Raw genomic sequence first — 25,843 nt, 5'->3', positions numbered from 1 at the left:
GATATCTATACCTTCTATTTAAAGACTAACAAGGTCACTTAGGGTAAACACTTGCTTAGAAAACTTACTGCATGCTTGTTGAAAACACTGTCATCATAGAGGCTGAGTACTGTTGGCCTGTGACACTACTAAAACGCTCAGTAAATCCCAGCATCACCCTCTGCTCTCTGCTGATAGACTCAACTCCACTCCATCAGCTTCAAATACAACACAATTGATCAAAACCTGACCTCAACCCTTACTGGTCCAGATGTTGTAGATTAATATATGAACACAGTGTTTGCTGTGAGAGGGAAAGACAGAGATCAATGATGAGAGAGTGTGTCTTCACTGCAAGGGTAAGTGTGGCTGGAGGGTGAATATAATGACAGGGGTATTCTCTGCAGACTGTCAGCCAGCAGCAGAGAGAGAGAGAGGGAGGGCTGGAGAGTGAAAAGCAAAGCAGACAGAAAGAGAGGGAGCCGCTTACGCTCACACCAACAGATGGGATCTGCCGTCATCAAGTCAATATTTACAGTTTCTTAACAAAAAATTGGCAGCATTAGCTTAGCTGATTCAGTAGCAGGCAGCGGGAGCGTCCTGGTTTGTGTGAAAGAGGCTTTGAATAGTAAAAACAACACTTCAGTGATAATAATTGTAGCTCTGCTACACGTGTGGCTCTAAAAATACATTGCAACTGAAGGAGAGAGCTATTAGCCCCCCTACACTCTTTGATTCATCCCCCCCTTTTCTTTTTAAAATGCACACTCTCAGTATGCACATTCACTTTACCCATGGCTCAATCCACTGTGGGGATACACGTGAACGCAATTTGCACTTCCAATTAAACTGTCGACCTCTGCTCCAGAATGCAAAACTTGATTTTGCACCATCCTCTCCTGGATAGCTATTATTACCCAGCCAGCCCAATAATAGAGAGAATAGGGCTTTACAATACACTGATGAGGATCACTGAAGTCAGCAAAATAATTAGTACATTTATCACACTGTTGATATTTAAGGGGGAGAATTAAGACAGGTTTAGGGTCACCCGACTATTGATTGGTTTTTGTGTCTACTTCCGTATTGATTTGTTTGTATGTGTGACATAAAGAGACCAGGTCAAACATGTCATTTTGATCACCAGAGATAACCACTTTAAGGTGGCGTAGGTTGTGGTTAAGGATTTCCTACAACACTTCTTTCAATAAGCAGAAAAAAATTAAAATTGTGGTATGTGAAAACTGCTTTCAGATACATATCTAAGCATTTTCTCAGCAACATAAAACCAGAAACATCAAACAAATGTCTCAAATGCTGAGACCTCTTCAGCATGAAGTGCAGTGTGAAGGAATAACTGAAAACACAGCAGAATACATTAGGCTAGGGTTAGCCCAAAGCATGCTGCAGAGTCACCAACACAGCTCCAACACATGACTCGCTGGTCAGATCAGATGACTTGATAAACAGCAGGAATGTTGCTTCTTCCTCTTTTTTACAGCACTGCTCTTGTCTGTCTGAGCAAGGAGAGAGAGAGACGTTGTGTTTGTGTGCATGTGTGTGTGTACTGTATATGCCAGAAGAGCATCTTTAATCATCCCACTACTGTACCAGATAACAAGCACAAGCAATTATGTAACATTTAGCAGCTGAGCTTATCACTTATCCTGCTCAGCTAAGTTGAAATGCAGAATACCGAGCCGGCACAATTGTCTCTATTTTGTTACGGACTTGCATAATCTAATGGCTGCGAGGGAATGCCTGGTTTTAAGCAGATATCCCCGAGTGGAACAACATGAAGTATTTAGTATGGGCCTAATTTATGTCTTTATTTGTCCTTGGTGTTGAAAGACAAAGTGTTTTTTAATGGTGCTTTGTTTTTTGGAGTTTACAACTCATAAAGTAGAAAAGGATCTTTGAACTCCAGGAGTGAGGGAAACAAACATATTTTTCAGCTGAGTATAAACAGACATTATTAAAGACAAACAGTTCCCTCACATGGATTTCCGACCAGCACCAGATATTTGTCACAGCCCACCAGAAATTTTTCATCAGACACTTCTCGCATGCCATTTAAACAAACGCCAGGGCTTAGCACATGAGTCCATTAGATGGATATTATAACAAACTGTGGAAGTAATGTAAAGTTTAGAAAAGTGTCACAATCAAAGCACATCATAAGAAGGGTGTTGTAAATTGTATGCCCAGAGACTTTTTCCCCCCTAAATGACACATTTATAATTATACCACATGAGGGAGAACAGAAATTATATAAACTGTATATATCACATATCATATACAGTTTTCCTAAGATGCAGTTTCTTAATCCCAAAGCTACTTACTCAGTGAAAACCCTTCCAGCCGCTTCAACGTGCATTGTCTCTGTGCCCCATTGGCGGCTCATAATCAATCTCATAATAAACAGTGGCGTTAAAAAAATATGGACAGAAATAAATATAAATGAGAGGTGTAAAATGGCCAGTCATCAGACACAAATGCTATCATTGTTTTACAAGGAAGTGGTTGATCATTTCACAATTGATCAGTCATTTTGTTTATGCAACCCCAGCTGATGGAGATCTGTTATACAAGTTGCCAGAGTTTGAATCATCAATGCAAATTCAAATCATTTGACTGGTGTCATGGAAGTACAATTAAATAATCTGTTGTAGTTTTTTTTTTAACCTAAGGTTTTTAAAGCCCGTTTCAGAAAGGCACATCATTATATATCCTAAATGTTTTGCCAGTTTTATATCCGCCAGGTTCAGGTTCAGCTCAGTTTTCTGCAAAAGCAATGACACCATTCTGTTGAGCTCAAGCCTCAGATCAGCTCAGTCTATGAAAAAAAGTTTTTTTTTTTTAAACTATTCAGCAAAACACTTAAATAATAATCCTTCAGAATTTCAGTCCTGGCTGATATTGCAACACCTGTTGTTACTGTGGTAACAGAGTTCTGGGGGCAGATAACTAAGAGATATTTTGTCAGAAATTCAACTGAAAAACAGTTTACATGCCTGTCTCATTTCCTGTGAATCCCTCCTGCGCAGGTTGGCACTGAAACCAGCCAAGGAATGGCAGACTCTGCCACAAACAGCGAAAACCAATATACTGTACAGAGAGGTCATTAGATTAGGGCTGGGTGGTATGCCCAAAATCTTTCATACTGTTAAAGGCAAGTTCATATCTTGCTAACAAAATATATAATATATTATAATATAGCATGCTGTCTGGTAATAGAGTGCAAACAACATGGCGTATGTAGGCAAACCCGGGAGTAGCATGGCCATGGGGTCTATTGAAAATTTGCTTATGGGATCTTTGCATTGGATTCTGGACCATTGCAGAAAATAGGGTCTGTGCAAACACACGTTTCGGATGCTTACGTGTTTCGTTCCCTAGGATAATCTTCACAAATGAACACCACTTTTATGATGTTTGCAGCCGACAAAAGTAAAAAGCTAACGTTATGCTATCAAGAACTACACCACAGTCGTTTGACTTCTACATCACTACCGTTATGATTCAGTCGGTCTCTGACAAACTAACCAGCAGTTTTGACAAGCTAGCGAGTCTGTAGCCTAATAAATTGTTTATTAACATAATTTGGAATCTACAAGAGTTTGCAGAAGCATCCCTCTGGAAAAAATCACCTATTGTCTCAGAAAACGATATAACACCTTTCTGAAAATTTGGCAGCCATATTTAGACCATATTGGTACATCTCTTACACCAAGTGCTTAATGTAATCGTTTGTATTGACCTTGAACACTGACTTTATTTATTTATTTTTTGTTAGATTGGGGGGCTTTGTTATGTCTCTATACTGTTGGTATATTATATGTTTATATGTTTATATTTGTACACATTACATGTATAAAACTGAAAATAAAATATATTTTAAAAAAAAGAGTTTGCAGAAGCACGGAAAATCAAGACTAGAGGCTGTGAGGCGGACTAGTGAGAGAGTTCCCGTCTGTGTCTGGCGTGATTAAGTTTAATGTACCCGACAACCACTGTAGTCTCATTTAAGGAAATCTAAGGAAATGTAGAAACTTCAAAATCCACAGGTGGGGGTAATTAGGAACATATTTTCTGTCGTTCAACAAAACGCAAACATCTCTTCAGCTTGTGTTGGCCACATATGTTATTCCAGGAAATGCTAACTTACTTCCGTGTTAAAGAACTGATTCCTGTGGCGCCCTATTCAATAACTAAATAGTCCCAGAGTTTCCCCTATTTTCATTAAGCAGTGGCGCATCCCCGCTACAAAATTATGAGCACTGCTGCTAAAATTTGCCAAATTTGCCACTAAATTTGATGAAAATCAAGTAAAAAGTATTGGCATGTGAGAAAATATGAGTTATATTATGGTCAAGTCGTCCTGTGAGAGAACAGAAAGCACTTTTCTTTCTCTATGTCATTATTTTCCATCTCAACACTGTTCTCCAGTGGGGCTCCCTCTCAAGTGCCTGACGCCATATATAGTATGGGAATTATAGCTCCATCTGTAAGTTTGTGTAAAGTTGCAATGAAACTCTCTAGACGTAAGTTTTGAAAACTAAAATGGCCTTATTTAAACAGTTACATTTTAAACATTATATGTTTGGAAAGGTCTAAAAGACGTCATCTATACAGTGTTCAGCTGAGGTTGGGTGATTTCCTATCATTGGTAGAAAACAACATGTCCCTGTGACAGTGGTGGATCCTGGACTTCATCACTGCTAATGTGGTGCTCACTAATTATCCAGCACATTGTTTGAGTGTGAGAAGTGCTCTCCCAGTGTGTGTGATCTGTGTGTGCCGAGAGACCCCGGCCTTCTCTTGTCCCTCTTAAAGACAGTCGTCCATCATTTCGAGGGCAGAAAGAGCGATGTTCTCTCTGTGTTCTCTCTCTGACTCACTAAGTAGAAAAACACTCCCTCTCACCTTTTCTCTCTGCTCGGGTTTTATTCTCTCTGGCTGCCTCTCTCTTCGGCCCTCGGGGAGTTGGCTCCTGACAGCATCACAGAGAAAAGAAAAAATTGAAAAGTCAAAGTGTAGGTGAAATGTTTTTGTGCGTGTGTATCTCTCTCTCTTCTCTTTGTCTGGCTGCCTTTCTCTCCACCACCATCGTTCTCTGCTTCTCTCCGGACGCCTCTCCTTTTGTCTTTACCTCACATTTCAATTTTACCCTCATTCTAATGAGGAAATAGTAAGAAAGAGTGTTATAAAAAGAGTGTTATTTTCAAGTCATTCAAGCCTGTGCTAGTCTTTTATTGTATCTTTACATTAAAAATATAAATTGCATAATTTGTTGTATAACAAATTCAGATTTCACATGGTATACATGTGACAATTTATCATCATAAGTGAAAAACAAAAACAAAAAACAACTACAGAACCTTCAGTCAAGTCATTCAATGATTTTTAGCAGAAACTGAACTGCAGAGGAGCTCAACTTGTCCGGGCCTATGTTTGTTATTAGGTTACATTCTTTACATTTACATCATACATTATTGATGTGTCGCTCAATGTTTTCAAAAGCTTTGATGAGAGGGAATGATCATTATTGTGTTATGATTTTCGTTTTTATTGAAAAATATATCAAAATTATCATGGACGGATTTTTTTGCCGGTAAACCTCTGCACAATATTCATAATTTAGTCAGAATAGAAATTTGACTAGGCAGATATTAGATGTGGTTCCATCAACAAATTTATATCTAAGATTTGCAATAGAAAAGCTTGATGGAAACAATAGACTGTATAAAATATGGAAACACAAAAGTTTTTTCACTCACTAATTATAAGTTGGCCCAGTTGAATCTAATTCCTGAAGACATATTTTCTCTCATGGGTGGCCAAAATTGTCCCTTTTTTAAACCATTATTTTCTCTCTTGCTTAATCTCTTCTTCTTCTGCTGTTTTCTTTGTTACATAATGTCTTCTTGTACTTCTGATGAAAGTACGTTTATGCAGCTTTCTTTATTCAATCTAAACCAGTTGATGGAAACGTCCCTAATTTGCATTTTCTTTAATGCGACATATCAAATTCACGCTTCAAAATTCCATTCGACTTCAATGGAAACACGGGTAGTGTTACTTTTGGAGTAATAGAGATGGATGTCTTGAAGCTTCTATTCTTGGTGTTGCTGCTGGCAGCTGTTTGGTATTTGCTATATTGGCAGTGGAGTGCTCTTAATCGTCTTATCTAACTCCAAAGATAATGTTGTACTACCTTATGTCCAATTTTTTTGATACAGTACAACCATTCTTTAGTGTTCACTTTGAAATGAAACGATATTGTGTTAGAATAAAACCTGCCTGTTTTTAAATCTCATTGCATCATTTCGCTGGCCACAGAATCAGCACTTTCCAATCTGGTGACCCTACTGCAGCCCTCTCAGAAACCCCGCCGCCCTGTGGGACACAGCTGCATGGTAAACAGGAGGCGGGGTTTTCTCAGAGCGCTCATCTGGTCAGAGAGTTGCTGTTGTTTAATGTCCCCTACACAGTGAATCTCAAAAGAGTAATATATAAGAGGAAGTTGGCTGACATTAGGGACAATATAAGCGTTTTTATCTCAATACCCTGACAGGTGCAGTTCATGGCAGCAAAGCAGCTAACAGTGAGTCCCACAGAGAGCTGCATGTCAGCCTGCGGGTTGGGTCCATATCCTGAGGCGGGGACATATGCTTTTAGCTCTTGATCCACCCAGTTATTCTCTTCAGGTCTAAAGCTTATAAGAGACATTCTGGCTGCTGTCACCCTTTCAATCATTGTGGTTATTTACTTTTTAATATCACAAGAAGAATATATATGGATGTGTATTTTTAGATTGCACTATCAGCATCACCAGTAATGTCACTCTTGTTTTATAACCACATTTTCCCCAGATGTGTGTGTAAAATGTTGCATGTGTGCTATTTTTAGAGAAGGCTAATCCAGGTACTAGGGATAATGTCACTTCCCCTGCCATATCCCATCTTGTGATACCTGTGGGAGTGTGTGTGGTTGGCTGTGTTAACAGTGCTGTCCTTGTAATCAGCACCCCTGTGTGTTTCCCCTGTAGAGCTGTCATTGGTTGAGTGATGATGGTGGAGCTGCCACTGTTTACACCATTTAAATCTGGCAGGCGGGGGTGGAATTACCAGCCTCTCACCTGTTGCCCTAATCAAAGGAATTATTGCTGCACGGCTGGATGTTACTCGGAATAGCACCCTCTAAAAATACACACATACTCATAACGCACTCACACACACAGAAAGGGTAGAGTTAGAGAGCCTATCGGGTAGCAAAGTACATCCTTTCTTTGTTTGATATTGTGTGTCCATCACTGGACTACACTGGAAGTGGTGACTGCTCTGAGTTTCCATGGTTGCACCTTTGCAGTCTAGTTTGCCAGTGTAGGTCAACTGTGTGGAAAGTGAACAAGATTTCATTTTTTAAAATTTGATGTATAGAATGATGTATAGTCTGGTTTTAATACATGGTGGATGCCTGTTGAAAGTCTATGACCAGAGACATTGTTACTTTCAATAAAACTATTAGTCTTAATCAAAAACCCTTTTTATGTTTACAATAGGCTTTACCATGTGGTTATTTTATTTAGACTTATTTTTTTTAATTACCAGAAAACAGGTTATATTGTGATACATTATATATAAAATTACCTATATCGTATTGTTAGATTCCGGCCATATTACCCAGCCATATAGGCTGCTGTAGTTTAAAGAATTTATTTAATTTTTATCCCATTAACTTATAACTTTTAATGCCTGGACCCTTGCTAAGACAGTACCAAATGTCTTTTCCTTTTTTTTATCCAAAGCTTATATTATGGATTTCAAAATGAAGCTTGTCTGATGTCTGTTGTCATTTTATGATGTCATCTCCCTAAAAAAAATCTCAATTCAACAAAATCCTTAATTTGAATAAAGATTAATCGGATTAAGTTATTTAGCCTTTTTTTAAGTATAACTGATCAGTTTGCTGATAGAACACCTCGGTTATACAGGTGTGTGTCTCCCTTTGTATGCAGCAAGTGGGAGAGCTACATTTTTTATGACCACAGTGAAAAAAGTTTTGAATGAATAAACCCCAGAAAATATGGATTGGAGCAGAATATTACTTGGATAAAAGATATTGTGAATTTTCGAAAATCCTGTTTTGGACAGTGCTCTAAAGGTTTGGATAACACAAGTCAGAAACAATCCTACACAGCCACCACTGGAATCGAATCCTAGAAATAATATATACTCATAATATGAGTGTAGCCTAATCTTAATCTTAAAATGTACAGAAATACCAGGTTTAAACAGGATGAATAGACATGCAGCATCCAAATGTTGGTTAAGAATTATAATGTCAGTTGAATAAATGAAGCTTTGGAGCGTTAAACTATTCAGTACAGCCCTTTTTGCTTCTTTATAGAGTGTTTAAGACCTTAGCTGTCCTAGAGCAGAAGTGACTGACTCTTTGCTATGAGGGCCCTCAGGCGATGTTCCTGAGGAACCCAGCCAGCAAAATCACTGTCAGAACTTTATTTTATTTGTTTTATTGGGAAGAAGCTATGTTTACCAGTCCTTAAATTACTTGTCACGTATAAGTCTTGTCTTGTATAAATCTCTAAGTTTTGTTTGTTTTCTGTTTAGTTTGTGTTCTACCACATCTAGATGATTTTGGCTGGAGCTGTCTCTTTTTCTGGATCCTACTGCCGTGTTCTCACCAAAACGCTCAGCAGAACATAAATACTGGTGTCTGTATATGTGACATGGCTTCCCTTTTTTGGTGTAGAGCATACCCACTGATCCTCTTCCCGTGGCTGAAGAGGCCTGTGAACAGCTCTCGGCCCGTGAGGCCACTTGACATGTAGAATATTTGATCCACATAAGCTGCCACTGTGGGAGAGGCTCATCCACATCAATAGGAGATGGAGGAAGAGAGATAGAAGGATAAATAGGAGGCAGATGACTCCAAAGACAAGATGGATGGAGCGGGGTCAATACTGAGTGGATCAATGGGAGATGACCTGTTGAAGAAATATTGACACCTTAAATCAGATCCTGATTACTCATTGATTTCGTTCTTCGTTTAATTCCCTCATGAAGTGAATCATTTTCTATGAAAGTCAGTCATCCAAAAAACCTTTAAAATGCGGCTCAATGCATTTATATTCTTTGTTTTCACCTTGCTGAGGTGTCTTGCTGCCCTTCTAATGATTCACGGTTGCTGAGAGGCATGGCTCATTCAGTTTGCACCATTGTGAGATGATTACACACTCCATCTATTCAAGCCGTCAAAGAGAGCCTCATAAGGACCTATTGGACCAATTGCTGTCTCCCAGAGAGACGGAATGGTCTGCTACTGTGTTTTTTACTTTTAAAAATATAATGCCATTTAATATACCTGAAACAGTTCATTATTAGATTATTGTGAAGTAGCTGACCTTCATCTAAAAAACATGCTTTTGTAACCAAGCTGTTTAATTCATAACCCTATTCATTATGCTTTTATGTCTAGTATTGATCAAAACATCTTCTTTGTATTGTCAGAATTTCCTTTCAGTACATTTTCTCAATAATATCACAGTTTTTTTTCTCCATTATTATGGGTGTACATGTGTTTCAGATAGAGATAGTTCCTCTGGGAAAGACACATCCTCCAGGAAATGGCCATACAGGAAGTAATAGGCAGGGAGCTTGTGTAAATTACCAAACAATGGAAATGACAGAGTGGCAAATATTTCCTGGATAACGTTGTTAGCATGGATTGTTGGATAACTGGTTGGGTTTCCCACAGAAGAAGTCACATAAACTTAAGATTTTATTCAAATTAACATTTGTTTAGTACTTTTGTCAATGTTACAATGTTGTTCCCAAACTTAAAAATGTTAACCCATTGGTTTGTGGACTCCAGTTTTGAAGCATTCTGGCCATGGCCATCTTGTGTTTTTGCAACCAGTGCATGTGTAGAACGGATCGTTAGCTGGAAGGAAGCTATGTTATCAGCTAACGCAATCGCTAGCTAGGTACATCCGTTATTCTAAATAACCAGCTCACTGTGTCTATTAACTCTAAATGGGAGTTTCCTATTGACTTTCATAAATTTAGATTTTAGTTGCAACCAGTGGAGTCACCCTCTGCTGGTCATTAGTAAGAATATAGGCTTAAGACACTTCAACTTTTGCTTCACTTTTTGTAAATATATGTTGCGATTGTTAAAAGTTGAAGTAGATCATTGTTGTTTCATCCTCTTCAAATTGCATCCAAAAGATGTACTGTATGATAAGCCTTCTGCAAAACGGAACAAAAGGGCCTGTCACAGGATGCATTTTTTTCCTGAGCTTACAAAAATCCACATTCATAAACCAGAATAATCCCGGATGTAAATATGATCTGCAGAACAGCAACTCTCCCTCACTTAGTTCATCCTGTTCATCAAGTTTATCTTGCAAAGTGACTGTTTAAAGAAAACATTATCGCCACAGTTCCTGTGCCGTACTGGGCAAAACGAGATAGAGCTGTGATGATGAGGTGACAAGAGACACAAGCAGAATCTCAGTCGCTGCTAAGGACAGGAAATGTTAAAGAATTTGTCTTGTCCTCTGTGCAGACTTAAGGATATAAGATGGCTTGCCAAGTGGAGGATTATCCCTCTTTCCATCTATAGCTTTGTTCCTGTTTTGCTCCTTCTCTCTGTGTCTCTGTCTGTCCCTTTGACCCAATCTGTTCTTTACATTTACATTTGAAGCTTTTAGTAGACTCTCTTCATCCTCGGTGTCATACCTACCACTCAAAGGCTACAGCAGAGCAGATGCGGAGGTGGTGCCGTTTGTCTAAATTGCCAGCTCATTTCCACCACTCTCTCTGACGGAGACAACCTTTCTTTAGGGAAGCAGCTTCCTATTAAAAGTTTATTAAGCAGAAGCCAGAGGAATGATTAAAATTCTGCACAAGCCAAATAGGATGAGGAGCATAAGGGGGGCGTGAGTGATTACACCCCAGTGTGTGTGTTGTGTGTGTGTGTGTTTGTGTGTCAGTGTCTCCCCTGAAGGCATTACAAGCATCTGTAATATTACTGTAAGCGTACAAGTTGAAGCTGAATAATGAAGTCAGCAGCACAGTGGATATCTGCAAATTACACTTCACTAATTTATTTATTTTTGTCCTTTTTTTATTCCTCCCTCTCTCTTTCTCTCATTTATCTCTCTCTAGAGTGGTCCAGTGCTGTCCTCCAGTGTTTCCCCTCCCCTCAATTTTCTGTCCCTCTGTCTGTCACCTGGTAAGTACACTCACTTTCACCTCCTACATATATTGTTTAGAGGCTTTCAGTGGTTTTCAATGCTTTATGTAACCATCAGCTCACTGCCTGCCTTGAACTGCAAATTGCAGAGCATCATTTACAGTAATTTACACAGAAAGGTGATGTGTGAAGTCGACAGGTATATGGCACATGCTAGGCATACCACTGATGAGTATAATAGGTGTAAGTGTGTTGTTCTTTTAGATGTCTGCATGCTCTCTAAACAGTGATACAAAGATACAAAATATGGTAGATTAGAGCCTAGAATTCAACAATATTAACTGGGTTTTTTTTTATCTCGATGGAGCAAAATGGCTTCAAACAAGACTACTTGGTAAAGTAAAGGAAAAAATCATGGTTTATGTATAAAAAAAAAGCATAATAATAAAAAAGCAACATTGACTTTTGCTCTCACACGGGGCACAAACAGAAGTCTCTTGGGTGAAAGTCTTGTTTATCAGGAGCCCTTGACTTCAATTTTAAGTAAAATTGCTGGGAGCAGTGTGCAGATCTCTTGTTTGATTCTGGCAATATTATGACTCTGACCTTCAAAACTCTGCCTCTTTGAATGATCACAGAGCAGCTGAACAGATTGAATTATGGTAACAGCCATTTTCAGATCTCTGTGACATGGCTTGTACTATTGCCAGAAAAAGAGACAACAAAGAACATGTCTAGGTATTCTGTACGAGGATTCGACACACTCAGCAATATGTATAGTATACAGTAGTTAAAAAAGATTATTTTCCACCCACTGATGCAGAATGAGAAATGATCATATGGAGCTATCCATTGTTTGGGGAATAATCAACTTTTTCCAAGGATACCTGTTGACAACAGGCTTCAATTCAGAATGAAAACTCTTGTAACATCCTGTATACATGATGGTGCCTTGCTAAATGTAAGTCAAAACAGCAATTTATCTAATTTAAAATGAGTGCCCATAGTGTACATCTTACATCTGTATTAATTAAACAAATCAAAGTTTTTTGCACATACCCAGGAAAACAACAACAACACAAGCCAGCTCTAACTCCCAGCTATCTGTTATCGCCAATTAGAGGGCTTGTTTACTAGAAGTGAGGGACTTGGTGGATCTGTGTGTGTGTGTGTGTGTGTGTGTGTGACCAGAGCTTTTAATGATGGGGGTAGATTGTCTCTGTTTAGATGTGTGTGTGTTCTCTGGTAAGGCCTGAGGGGGTGGTTGGGCTGGGTGGGCTAGTGAGTCTCTCTGTCTCTATAAATACACACTGGGATCCCATTCAGAGGCTGAAATTCGCCGGTTTGTGTGTGTATGGTCCATGTGTGTGTGCGTCTTTATGACGCCGCTGCAGCCAGGCGAGCTGGAGGCTATTACTGGCCAGCAGGGTTGCTATGGAGACCAGTGGTGTCAGAGAGGAGCAACATCTGTGGGGTGTTTGTCAAGACAGGTTTTCCTCTTTCTATCTCTGTCTTCTCTCTTTTCTCTGTCAGTCTTGTAGGGGAAACCTCTCTGCCTGGGTAAGACTAATGCTGAGTCAAGTTGTAAAGCCTGATGAAAAATCTCCAGTCTCTTATCCTTAGTGTTTTCAAACATTGGTAATCATGGCACTTGAATGTGGAACTGATTTAAAAGCTGTAATTTCTCGGGCAATAGTTCAGCTGCCTCTGCTCAATCATGCTCACAGTAGGCCCTCAGGCCGTGTCAGTCAGCAGGGACTCGGGGACTCTTCGCTGGGCTTATGCCAGTGGAAAGCACACATTCTGGGGAAGCATTTAACCCCTGCCCCCTTGCTGCTCCCTCTCTCCACAGCTCCCCTCTCTATATGGACATGTTCTATTTCCACAGCTCCTTTCTCCTGGCTGCCTTATCGGCAGCTCAGCAGGGCACAGATTCTCTTTTAATAGGTACTTATTTGGGCAATAGGAGAAATCCCATATTTTTGAGAAACCCCATATCCCTCCCACTGTCCTCCTCCTGCCTAGTTCCACTTGTCTCAAACTCTCAAGCTTCTATTTATTACTTATTTTTGTATCCTTTTTCCTTTTCTGGGTTATCCCTCATTCTCCCGTGTCCCCCTTGGAGATAGGCATCAGTGAGGAGAATGAGTGGAAGGCTGCATCTTTGACTAGAAATTCACATGTCACAATTTTCTTTCAAAGGGGTGTTTGTATTATTAAGTATTCATTAATCTGGATTTTTTTTTTACTCCTCTAGGTGCTGTCTGATACCTTGTAGTGCCATTTTGCAGTAGCCAGCACAAACAGTAAACTCCAAGTAGATTGAGTCTATCTGCGGAAAATTGAATCCTTTTCAAATGAAATTCAGAGGTTTCTCAAGTGCTTCACATAGGTCAACCGTGTGTGTGTGTGTGTGTGTGTGTGTGTGTGTGTGTGTGTGTGTGTGTGTGTGTGTGTGTGTGTGTGCGTTCTGTATTTCTGACCATGTTTGGGCAAACCTGGCCCCCGGAGAGTGGGCCAGGTTTGCCCAGGGTATGTGTAGCTGGGGAAACCAAACCTTTGACCTCCTAATCTGGTCTAAATGAGACCGTCACACACACAGCACAGTGCCGCACAGCGCAGTGCAGCAAAGAGTCTGTGATGTAACATAGTAATTTTGGGATAATTTGGTATTTTCACTCTGCAGGCATCGCTCTGCAAAGGCCAGTTACCTAACTTCCATGCCCAAATTAACAGGCTTCTGCAGGTTGCCCTGCACCTACCTTCGTCACCTCTAAGTGAAACATCAATCCATTTATGCCAAGATTAGACTAAGCCTTGGGTTGGATGCTGGCTGTGTCCTCACATGCCTCCAGGAAAATTATAACATAGATTTCAAATTGCCTTCCTTAGTATGAATCGATTGGTCGAGGCCGAGAGCAAATATGAACTACTCTGAAGTAGTAGAATTCTGCAAAAAGCACAACTTCAGACAACAACATTTTCAATGTTACTTCCTGAGCAAAAGCTTTGATCAAAATAGAAGTGAAAGAAACGGAGGTTGAGCTTACTTCAGAAGCGATTGAGATTCATTTTGCAGTCTTTCAGAACTTGGGCTGGGTTTGTTTATAACATTACAGACTAGTACTGAAAGTTATATCAATACCAAACGAGATCCTCAGCCTTGATCAGAACAGAAATGGTACTACCATTTGCACAGACTCACTCTTCAGTCACATCCAAATACATTTTTTTTATATTTCCTACCCATGGTATGTCCAGACACTATTTCAAAATCAACTGCCTAGACGTCTAAGTCCTTCTAATACCACTGTTCCGGTGATGTTTCTATTATTAACCAGACACGGATACCACCTCCTCACCTTCACTTCATGAAAAATGATCTTTTCCATATTCCATTTGGTGGCGTCAGTTACACGGATTCATCACTGTGAGGGGACTGAGGATTTCTGTTTTAGACTCCTTTTCTCCATGCAAAGCTACTTAAAACATGAGTATAGTAAGAGATTCCCCCAGTTTTGCATTGTTGAAACAGTTTGATCTCAACCTAAATTTTAGTTTGTCCCACCCTCCTGTAATTTGTCTTTCCTCGTTTACTCATTATACTTGCAAATTAAAGTCGTAGTGTTACAGATGCAGTGGGAGGGAAGGTTTTGACCCTGTGTCCCTGTCGCAGGGTCGGCTGTGCTAATGCGTCAGCCTGGCCCCTCTACCTCATTACATTCAGGGAACTCCCTGACTAAGTGCCTTTTTAAACAGACACACAAACATAAACACACAGTCAAACATGCAGCGCTCGAAATACCTCTGATTAAGATTGCTGATAACCCGGGGAGAGCCCTTACCCCTCTCTCACCTCCTTCCCTCGTGTTCCCTTTGAGGGGCCTCAGTATTCCCTCGCTGAGGGTAGTCACTGGCCCTCAGGTCAGCAGACTCTCTCTGACACACACATTAATATCCACCATTTGGCAGAGGCTTTAGGCCATCATTTATTAGGTGGATGCTCGGTCCATTAGGCCATGTGTTAAATTCTTTGTGTAACTCAATTTGGCAGATGGTGGATGTGGATGACTATATATAGAACTCTTTGAGCATGTGGATGTGTGTCCCAGTATGGTTGTGTGTTTTATGAGCTAATTTACATCCTCATCTGTTCATTGGGAGTGAACCCTGGAAACTGATCTGACAAAGGTCTTGTGTTTAGAAATGAGGGAGATCCTGCTGCTGTATTTGAATGTGGGAAAGCATTATTCTTATTGACCTCCGGGAACATGGCATGTATGATATCTGTGTGTGTGTGTGTGTGGTAAGTGCTTGTATGTGCACATATGTTCTGTCTGATCGCAGCTGGGCACTGTAGTCAGTCAGTGTGTGTCTGTCTGTGTGTGTGTGTGTGTGTGTGTGTGTGTGTGTGTGTGTGTGTGTGTGTGTGTGTGTGTGTGTGTGTGTGTGTGTGTGTGTGTGTGTGTGTGTGTGTGTGTGTGTGTGTGTGTGTGTGTGTGTGTGTGTGTGTGTGTGTGTGTGTGTGTGTGTGTGTGTGTGTGTGTGTGTGACTGACTGAAAGACAGACAGTTTCCAGTATCCCAGGCTCTAGTTAATTATGTAACCCAGGCCCGAGGAGCGTGAGTGAGCAGGGTGATCCTCAACTATAAAAGGCAAAGAAGAGACTAGAAGAGGGTCATTTCGCTCGGAAAAAGACATTCTTCCCTTCAACGGCATAATATTTCTTCAGTCCCAGAGCAACAAATAGTGATCACAGACCTAAAAAAGAGTATATCAGCCAACCAAGTTTTTTCTTATCTCAATTACCTATCAATGACTTTATATCTCTTCAACATTCAGCACAGGGAGAGCATCAGCCTGTGAAACCTGCTTATTACCCCTCTCTACCATAGAACCTTTTAGGCTTAGACCAAAGACCATTTGAAAGCTGGAACCTGAAGATTAATTTGGGATGCAGCTCACCACTGTGCATCAAGATGTTCTAGTCATACAATTTATTAGTCAATTGTATAAGGGTATCAAAAAGTGTGTAAGGGCTTAGAGCACCATGATATGAGTATGTGATAGACATCCCCAGAGAAAGACTGCATGATATTTGCCCCAAACTGCATGGAGTTCACCTAAAGTGGGCATGTATGTAAAAGGGAGACTTGTCGGTTTCCTTCAAATATTTTGAGGTCTGTGACATTTTTAAATTCTTCGTTCAGAAGCTTCATTGTGTCAATTGTGATATAACTGCCATATGTTCTGGGGGGAACGTACCCCAACAAGGCCAGCAAGGAGCGCCTCGTCATTACAATGAGAATAGCTCCGCCTCAAAGGTCAGTCCACCCTAAGTAAGCCCTGACCAAAGATGCTGCTAATCCACGGGGCTAACCGCCTTCACCATCATCAGCAGCTGGCAAGCAAGACACGGAAACTTAGCTTGGGCCTTGAGGAGCTGTAGCATTTATTAACTGACAGATAGCCTCTAAACTATATACATACACTGTAGGCTAGCAGTAAGCTATGCTGTACTATACAAATTTGAAAAAAAAATTATTTTGAATTATTTGAGAGGAGAGAAATAGTCCGTCTGGTTCCCTTAACACAATTCTAATGGGGTTTTTCTATTAGATTTTTTAAATTATTGCAGAAAATAAGCTCTGTGGCCAAAAGAAGTTCATGATATTTACACATTTCGTTCCTCTAAACCTCACAAATGATTACACCGCTTGTAATTTCTGAGGCGTAAATACAATTGCTTGCAAATAAAAAGCTAACTCATAATCATCTCTACTAAGCTGACAATTCACAAGTGGGGTTTTTACTGATGTATTTCAAGTCATATAACAAAACATGATTAGGTTGCAAAGGTTCTTGTCTTTACACTGAGTTACTGGACAAAAACGAACCTTTCAGGCAGCAGACCTCTTCACTCTGAAGACTTATCTCCTCAGTTAGTACAATAGATTTGTGTGTAATCCACTTGTGTTTTTGTCTATAAGTCTGTAAAGATTCTGTAATAAGTTAAAGTAAGGCCTTATTTTTTAATGTGGGTCTTATTTTTCCCAGGTGTTGAAGGAAGAAAACATGTTGATTTTGATATTGAAAGCCCCAAATAAAATTGGGAATCATCTAATTAAAACCCTACTTCCTTAATCTGTAGGATAACATTTTCACCAATAATGGTGATCTCCACTACTATTAGTGACTCTTTGGGTTAAGGGAGCTAAGTGGGTGAACGATAACAAACTTTAAACACGCATGGGTTGACAAACACATTAGAACAAACAGGCGTGGATGTAGACATGGACCACATAAGCATAGACACACACAGCCGCACACACACAAAGTCACACACTGCTGGAGGGCCCACAGAAACCTCAGATGACACTCAGCAGTCAGTAAACAGAGTATAGCCCAATGTGGATCAATTGAAACGAGCAAAAGGGAATTTCAGTAGTGATTAGCAGTTGGTTTCACCATTCAGCTTTTCCATTCACTTCTCCACTAACTCTTTCATCAGCCCTGCGGCTCTCCACACTCTAATTTTTCAAAAAATTGTTCCCCACATGCCAGGTTTTGTGTAGTAACACATAGCCCACAAGTTGGCACGCTACACTAGGCTTCAGTTGAGTTTAGGAGGTGTGAGAGCCAGTGAAGTGAAAGATCTAACACAGGTGACATGAACACACAGGATCTCCATCCTTGTGCAGGTAAGTACATGTTTACTTAGAGATCACTGTCCCCTCTTACACCACCCTGTTATCCAGTACCTAAATGAAATGTAAAAACAGGCGATAGTAACATTGATTTCACTGCCATACGAGCTGTTTGCTCAGAGAACAGAGGTCTTCTTGGTGTAATAAACACTATTCCTTGCTAAGGGCTCTTATTGAATTAAAGACTACTTTTACCCAGTGTAAACAGTAGCAGTTGTATGGCTCTGTGTCTTACGGCATGAGCGGTGTGTGTGACTGATGTGTGCAGCAAAGTATTGGCAAACATGAACCCTTCTGCTAATTGGATTCTATCTGATAGGGTTTAATCTAATTCATGGTAATGCAATTGAACAAACCTGCCACCAGCAGAATGTTGTAGTCTGTCTACGATCTTGAATCAATGTCACCTCAGAAGGGCAACGTGTTGAAGTTTACTTCCAGGATATTGTGCATGTGTGTGTCCTTTTTTTCTGTGTATCCTGGTTGGTGGTTGTGTTGCCGGAGGTCATAACATAGACTGTTTACCTAAACCAGTTGACCTGAGGTGTTTATCTTTCCCTCTCCTGCTTTTCCTCTTAGTGTGAATACTGGAAACATGCCACACTATCATGAACACTTGTATGTAATGCAACCAAAAAGCCCTGCACTAAATACTAATCAAGCAGTTTTTGTTTGTTAGTTATTTACACCATCTAAGAAAGGTGTTTGATTGCAGTTAGTGGTTACTGGTTGTGTTCATACCCTGGTTTGGGGGTCACGGTCCAGTGCAACTTTGTACAGTGCAACATAAAAACCCCAAATGGATATGGATATGTTTCTTTTCATTAACTCTGAAAAAAAAGCAGCACAAGTCTCACAGAGCAAATCCTCCTGCTGTCAACTAAGGCAACATTTTGCTCACTGGCAACTTTGGTAAACTGTTTTCATTATTAAAAAAAGGACCATTTCAAACACTTCTGTATTTTACTGTGAGCACACTGAACAAACACTTTCCCAAAAGGCAACAGGTCTCAATAGGCTATAAAAATGAAAAGCATCTCTTGTGCTATTGTATTGAAAATACAACATACAATGAAAATATATAGAAAAATAATAAATAAAATAACTTGTGCATAAGAAGATGTGTTTCAATTCCTGATCAGCCTATCTGGGTGATGCCGTTGAATGTATTTTAGCGTGTTGGGTGCGTTTCTATTTGTATAGACTTTGAGAATGAAGCAACGCTAACACACCATCCTCTTCTTAGACACAGCTCTCTCCCTATGATGCTGTTGTAGCTTACCAGGAACCCACAAGCGGATCTTTCAGCTCTGCTGTTTATTTTCGCTCGTCACAGTGAGACGACAATCTGCTTGTTGTGCTAACATCAACACATGCTGCTAATGGCGTACGGCTTTAGCTTTTAGTTTCTAGGCAGAATTTATGCTTGTGAACCTGGTTCCATATTAGGTGTATCAATTCACATACCACATATTCTGCATGCACTGGACTGTGACCCCTGTGTTGTAGCGGTTCAGTGTGAAAAAATGAGACAGAAAAAAAGTTAAATATTTTCCATTTCTAAGTCCCATCATAGCTATTAACAAAATCTTTCCATTGACCTTTCTGACTTATTTTAGCTAAAGTTTCAAAGGGCTGTAGAAGAAGTAGAAGTGGAATGTTACCGTGGCCAACCTATGTTGTTCTGACAGACATTCACATGCACAGCATCACCTAAACATGAAGCTCTCAGTACAGTGTGCTGTCTACAGGGCTTGGCTCTCATCCTAGATTCCCCCCTGCTGATCATGCTCAGTGCTGGGACCCTGCAGGTGTGTGTCCTGTATGTGCGCACTCTAGGGGCTCTGTTTTCTTGGCAGGGACTAGTACAAATATATATCTATTTGTGACTTTTAAATTAGCTTTGACTTTTGTAGTTCATATGGCATGCAGCTGAAATAGTGCAAATGTGTTGAGGTGTAATGAGGTGGACGTTTCATGCAGATGAGGCAACACAAGGCAAGGTGTTCACATCTTGATAGAAACTGGCTCAGACCAGTCGCTCTGTGGTTACCCTTATTAAATGATACGCACCCACCGTACCCAGCAGGCTAGATAACCACACATGCCTCTGTGTCTCTGCACACATCAGTCTGGTCAGGTGTAATTTAGTCCCCTGCTTAAGTTTCCTATAATCTCGTTTTCATGCTTTGACCAAACCGTGCTCCGTCTCTCTCTTTCCCTACTTATCCAAAAACAACAGCAGCCGTGTGCGTCATAGCTTTCTTTCCAAACTGTCTGCCAAAGTGCTGTTTAATTTTTCATTCTTAAGATGCAATTTTAATTGCAATATGATGTAAGGCAACAGAATTGTGGATATAATTGTTTTATTTTAATTTGATAGGGAGTCATGATGCTAATAAAGTTTTAGAAAAAACATTCAAGAGAATTATTACTCACTGCTGATGCCATCATAAACATCTTAAACAATTTGGTTCACTCAAGGTTTTGGGTAGCAAAATAATTATGATGAGATAACATGTATACTTAAATGCTACCCCATTAATCACTTAATACATTTAACTTATTATTTTATTAGATAGATAGATAGATAGATAGATAGATAGATAGATAGATAGATAGATAGGTTGCCTAAAACATTACACAGGAACGAACAACATGCCAACATTTTAAACATCCAACTTTAATGAGCCTTTGCAAGGAGATTTGTAATGTTGCTTCTTTGCAACATATTGAACATGAAGTATGCAATTTGTTGGAGACATATCACACGCCTATGGACGCATTGTCAGACATGGAGGCCGAGTGCAGTAGGAGCTCTAAGCCTCGCAGTGTTTTGCTCTTTTTATTGAGGTAAACAAGCTGTTTGTGTAGACTCACAAGGCTGGCAGAGAGAAATAATGCGTTGGAAATGATTAGTGTTTTCTGTCAGGAGCTGAGTGTGATCTCCTGAGGAATATCATGCATTGAAGAACACCTGACAGAATAGATAATAACACACTGCGTAGTGCATGACAAGTATGTATCAAAATTCTGTATTTGCTTCATTTGTGATGAAGGACACATAAGCATTTAAAATGCTATAATGAATGGTCCGGTAACAATATACAAACATGATTAACAAGTGATGATAAAGCAGCAGAGTTTACATGCTAGTTATTTAGCGTTTCCAGTAATTGGGAGCACTGGATAAAGTTTAGCCTTTTAATCATTTTGTAGAGTGAAGGACAGATGCTGTTTTGTTCAAACTGTCTTAGGAGGTGATTGTCAGAGCTACCTAATAAACAAAGGTTCACATATTTGGCGTTATTGACAAATCAGATGGGCATGAAGAAAAATGCTCTCAGTGGATCTTTAAGTGGTGTAGATGAGTTGGCAGATGTGTGTGTCCTAAGATGGCTTCAGCCTCCAGGGCTGCTCCGGCCCTGATAATGAGAGAGGAAGATTGATGGTATCGATGAAGAAGAGGCACATTAAGAAGCAGTGTAGGTGTTCCACACAGGAAATGTTCTATGGCTGAGTCTCTCTATGTTTTTTTCACAAGTTGTTATCACTGGTCACCTCTCTGTATGTAAAAAAGATTAGAGTGGTGTTTGTGTCTTCACTTCCACACTCTCGCAGCCGTAAGACAAGGCAAATATCCTAGACAAACAGGTAAGAGGACATGATGACACTTCGTCATATGTACAGTTAAGATTAGAGAGTCGGGTGCAGCAGTGAGACAGTAATGTGATTGTATTGTATGTACATGTGCAATAAAGCATCAAGGGCCATACTGCTATCACGCCAGCCATTAGTGTTATAGCCTGTTTGATTTGCCCACATACACTTGTTGCGCCTGTTTTTCTTGTGTGTGGAGCAGTAGTGAGTGTAATAAAAAAATATGCTACCTTTCTGTGTGTGCAGACAAAGCGTGGCCGGTGTTTAAACAAACATAGTTCTCTTGACACGCCTCTTGACAGTACCCAGCATCTGAAGCAAGTAAATATCATAGATTCAGGCTAGTATTCACATGCATTATTGATTCTTTATATTGAGTTTCAGGGATGAACAAATCAAAAAGAACATTGAAATTCCTGTTTGAAGAAGAAATTTAGTATTGAACCGGTCAAAGAAGAACACTGAATCAGAGTAACATTTTTCATGTTGAGCATATCATCTGCTGAATCCAAAAAAATTAAGACGTGTGCATCATTAGATTATTTAGGAGTGAACAGTTAACTGAAAAATATTGAATAAATGTTTCTGTTGTTGTGTATTCTTTCATGTATTATGTATCTTGCTCACACTGTTCTTTCCAAAGCAGGTGGTATGTTCCAGTTTGTTGAGGCTGTGAAGTAAAATGCCACTGGTCAGCAGAGTAGGTGGCAGCCTGCTGAGAAGCAGCAGGGTTTTTTTCTTCAGCTTTAAGATGTTTCTCTTTAACCTCTCAGCGTTTGTTTTTTTCTTCTGCTTCAGGGACATATTTACACCACTGCACTGTTTGCTCTGCCATTAACCTAGCTGCGGTTTAAGACTGGTTTAAACCTGAATTGTCTGGGTCAAAGTCACATGATCACCTAAAGGACCAGTGTGGTGGAGTTAGGGACATATAGTGGTGAGGTTGCAGATTGCAACTGAATCCCCCTCCTCTTCCAAGCCTGGAGGAAAACCTACGGTGAACTTTGGTAATGTAAAAATGTGAAATCAACGAATCATTCCAGTCAAACAGAAACACAACGATTCTAATTTGCAGGTGATTATACACATCTCTGCCAATAGACCCCCCTAAATCATAAACATTGGTCCTTTAGTACTCATTGCTGTATCCATAGAAGCTGCTAATTACATTTAAAAGTGTCATACCTACACTACTGGTCAAAAGTTTTAGAACACACCAACTTTTTCCAGAATTTAATTGAAAACGAAGCAGTTTAATGTCTCAGTGTACTCTGAAATTAATGCACATTTGCAACATTTAAAATTCTTTATCGAGCATGATAGTGTTTTGAAAGTAAAAAAAAGATTCAAAATCACATTTTATGTTGGACTAAAGGACTAAAAAAAGACACAAAATGACCAAAAAAAGACACAAAATTACAAAAAAAGACACCAAAAGACACAAAATGACTTACAAAGACATGAAAAGAATTCAAAAATGGACAAAATAGCCCAAGACTCCATAGAGTTAAGTTGTTAACCCATTTCTTGTTCCCTGAAAAAGGCCTACTTGTATAATTCTGAAATGTACATTATTTTTCAGTTTTGGTTAAGCTTACCTTTTTTATTTACCTCTGGCAGTTCACCACTTACCTTTGTACCCTTTCAAGCTGTTCATTTGACTTGAACTGCTTGAATTTCAATAACAAACTGGAAAAATTGGGGTGTTCTAAAACTTTTGACCGGTAGTGTACCTCAATTCAGTTTTGATACCACAGTCAGGGTTGTCTGACAAACATAACTAGTTGTAGTAGTAGTAATGCATCATCACCTGCAAGGAGGGCATGTAGTCAGTTTTTCATTTTTGCAGATGTCATTAAAAAAAACAACTATGTATTTTCAGACCTATTCCCTCCACAGTTTCAGTGTAGGGTCTATTTGACACAGTATTAGTTTAGGAGGCCGTGCTTGAAAAACACCTACAAATAATAAATAATGAACTTAAAGAACCTGCAATACTCGTGGGTGTAGTATCGCATATGAAGTGCAGCCTGTGAGTTAATGTTTTGATTCGTAAACTGACAGAGATGCTAGCCTGTGGGCAGGAATCAACGGTGGCAATGCAGAAAGAAGCATGTGAGTTATTCTCAAGATACCTCTTAGCAAAGCACTTACAATTAAAGTGTGCAGTATGGGAAAACTTTTTTTTCACAGATGAGAAAATGTGTTTTTAGTGTAATCTCTCTGCTCACAGAGGTCCAGGACATGTATAGTGCAAAACACAAAGACAAAGTGAAGTGAAAACTACTAAAACCATTTGCTTTCCTTTGGTTTTCTCCTGTTAGGTTGTATAATATTTAACTGTCTGTTGTTGATTAGCCAAGGTAAACAGGTTTGGTCCTGCAAGGTAACAAAGACACAATATGCTGTCTATATAAAGATTAAAACCAATAATTCCTTGTCAACTCTAGATCCGACACAGGACTGTTACTTTAAAATGTTTTCAAGTCGGGCCATACATGGTCAAACAAGGAGTACCTGGGCAATCACTGTCAAGTTCCATGATTAAAACCATCATATACTTAACATTTATCTTATGCTCTAACTCCAACCAGCTGTTCCAGATAAACACTGAGCACAGAAACAATGTTGTTCCTGCTTCTGAGCCTACAAAAGGAGAAGACAGCAGGAAAATTATGTCTAACTGAAACACTTTTTAATACTTTTTTGTAAGCCCTTGATCCAGTAGTTTGTTTTCTTTTAGCTCAGCTTTTATATTTCAGCTGTTATGAATCAGGGATCAGAGGAGCCTGTTGCCTTAGTGGCTGAGTGTAATTCACTTACAGTATTGCACATACTGTACATACTGTAGTGTTCTGGCTATCATCTTAGGCAAGGCTACTTCCAACTTAAGAGAAAAATCAGTCATAAATAGAATATGGTCTTGATTTATTATTATGGTATTATCTGAAGATTTATTGTTTTGGTAATGTTGGTACTGTGTCTAGTAGCCAATAAATCCTAATTCATGTTTCTCAGAATAAGAAGCATTCATCTTCTCTATTTGAAAATGGATCTCCTGTGAACCTCTTGTGAATCTAGATCATTGTGATACATTGTAGGGACTTTTAGAAGGCATTGGAGATCCCGACTTCCCATAACTGAAAAATAATGTTGACTCAGATGGGTTGGATCGGGTCAGATTTAGATTACGCTAACACCAAAAACATCAGGTGATGATTTGTGCTGTAAGATCAAGTGAGGCATGAAACTAGGCCTGAAACTAGGCCTGTGTTCACTTGGTCAGACAGAGCCACAAAATGTGTTATTTAAATGTTGGAGCCCTTTACTTAATACCTGTTGTGGATTATGCATTAAAGGAGAGCTTTAGTTATTGTGCCAGCCACGTCAGATGTGCCTCTCTGCGTGTGTTGCTCACTTGTGTCCATTTGAGTGTCCCCAGTCAACCTTTCCACCACTGGCTGACTGATGTAGCTGTAGCCTAATTTTAGTTTATGAGGTGTGGGACCGCTGGGTGTTACCCTAGCTGCCATTTTAGATGAGGAGGCTGGGAACAGTGTGCCTCAGGGGGCTCCTATCTATCGTAATTATCTCATTGTCAGGGGTTGGACAGGGGGCTCGGACCTCACTTGCTTCCTTCAGCTTCCCTCGGCTCCTCACGTGCACACTCACACGTCCAGGAGCTCAGAGGCCTGATGTGGGCGCTGGCATGGCCTTACAGAACCTCAGCATGCCGCGCTGCTATTGGACAGATTTCAGCCCACTGAGGAAAATGTTATCTAATGCATACTGTTGAGAGTGGCAAGATCTAGGCTAACATCAGACAGGACAGCACAACCCAATTAGTCCAAATTAGATATGTGATTTGTCCTATCTGAATCACTTTGAATCCGGTTTAGGAATTTCTAACATTTCTCCCAGATTTGGTTTAGTATTACTAAATAATCTAGACAGGGTGCAGCCTATTTACGCTAGTCGTCTCTCTGTGGGTTGTGTTATTGGCGCCCTGCCTGGCCTCAGTTCTTAATCTCCACAGGAAGTGTGCATCTGTGTTTTCATTCCCTGGACAGGATGTGTGTGTCTGTGTTATGGTCCCCTGATAGGAATGCACAGATGGTGGAGGTCTGGGTTTGATGAAGTTTGCTCCTTTGTGGGTGTATTGACCCAGCCTGGCTGCTACAGCTGCAAACTACACTTTTGGGTCTGGACGGTAGACTGTATAAATGAAGTGGACATAGCCTCCGTGGCATCACCCATTAGTTTGTGCACTACCG

At 39.9% G+C, this 25,843-nt stretch overlaps 1 protein-coding gene across 2 annotated transcripts in view; it reads left to right on the top strand.

The window, feature by feature from the left end:
• The window catches only part of LOC131990806 (1-phosphatidylinositol 4,5-bisphosphate phosphodiesterase beta-4-like), a 75,998-nt gene that overhangs the window by 7,398 nt on the left and 42,757 nt on the right, over window positions 1-25,843 (top strand). For both annotated transcript variants that reach the window (XM_059355942.1, XM_059355941.1), the window contains exon 3: window positions 11,175-11,241. The gene's annotated coding sequence lies outside the window, so the exon portion shown is untranslated. The remainder of the gene's footprint in view (window positions 1-11,174; window positions 11,242-25,843) is intronic.

The sequence above is a fragment of the Centropristis striata genome, chromosome 18 (genome assembly GCF_030273125.1).
Source record: "Centropristis striata isolate RG_2023a ecotype Rhode Island chromosome 18, C.striata_1.0, whole genome shotgun sequence".
Lineage (NCBI taxonomy): Eukaryota > Metazoa > Chordata > Actinopteri > Perciformes > Serranidae > Centropristis > Centropristis striata.
The sequence above is the reverse complement of the archived record's forward strand: the minus strand, read 5'-3'. Positions and strand labels throughout refer to the sequence as shown.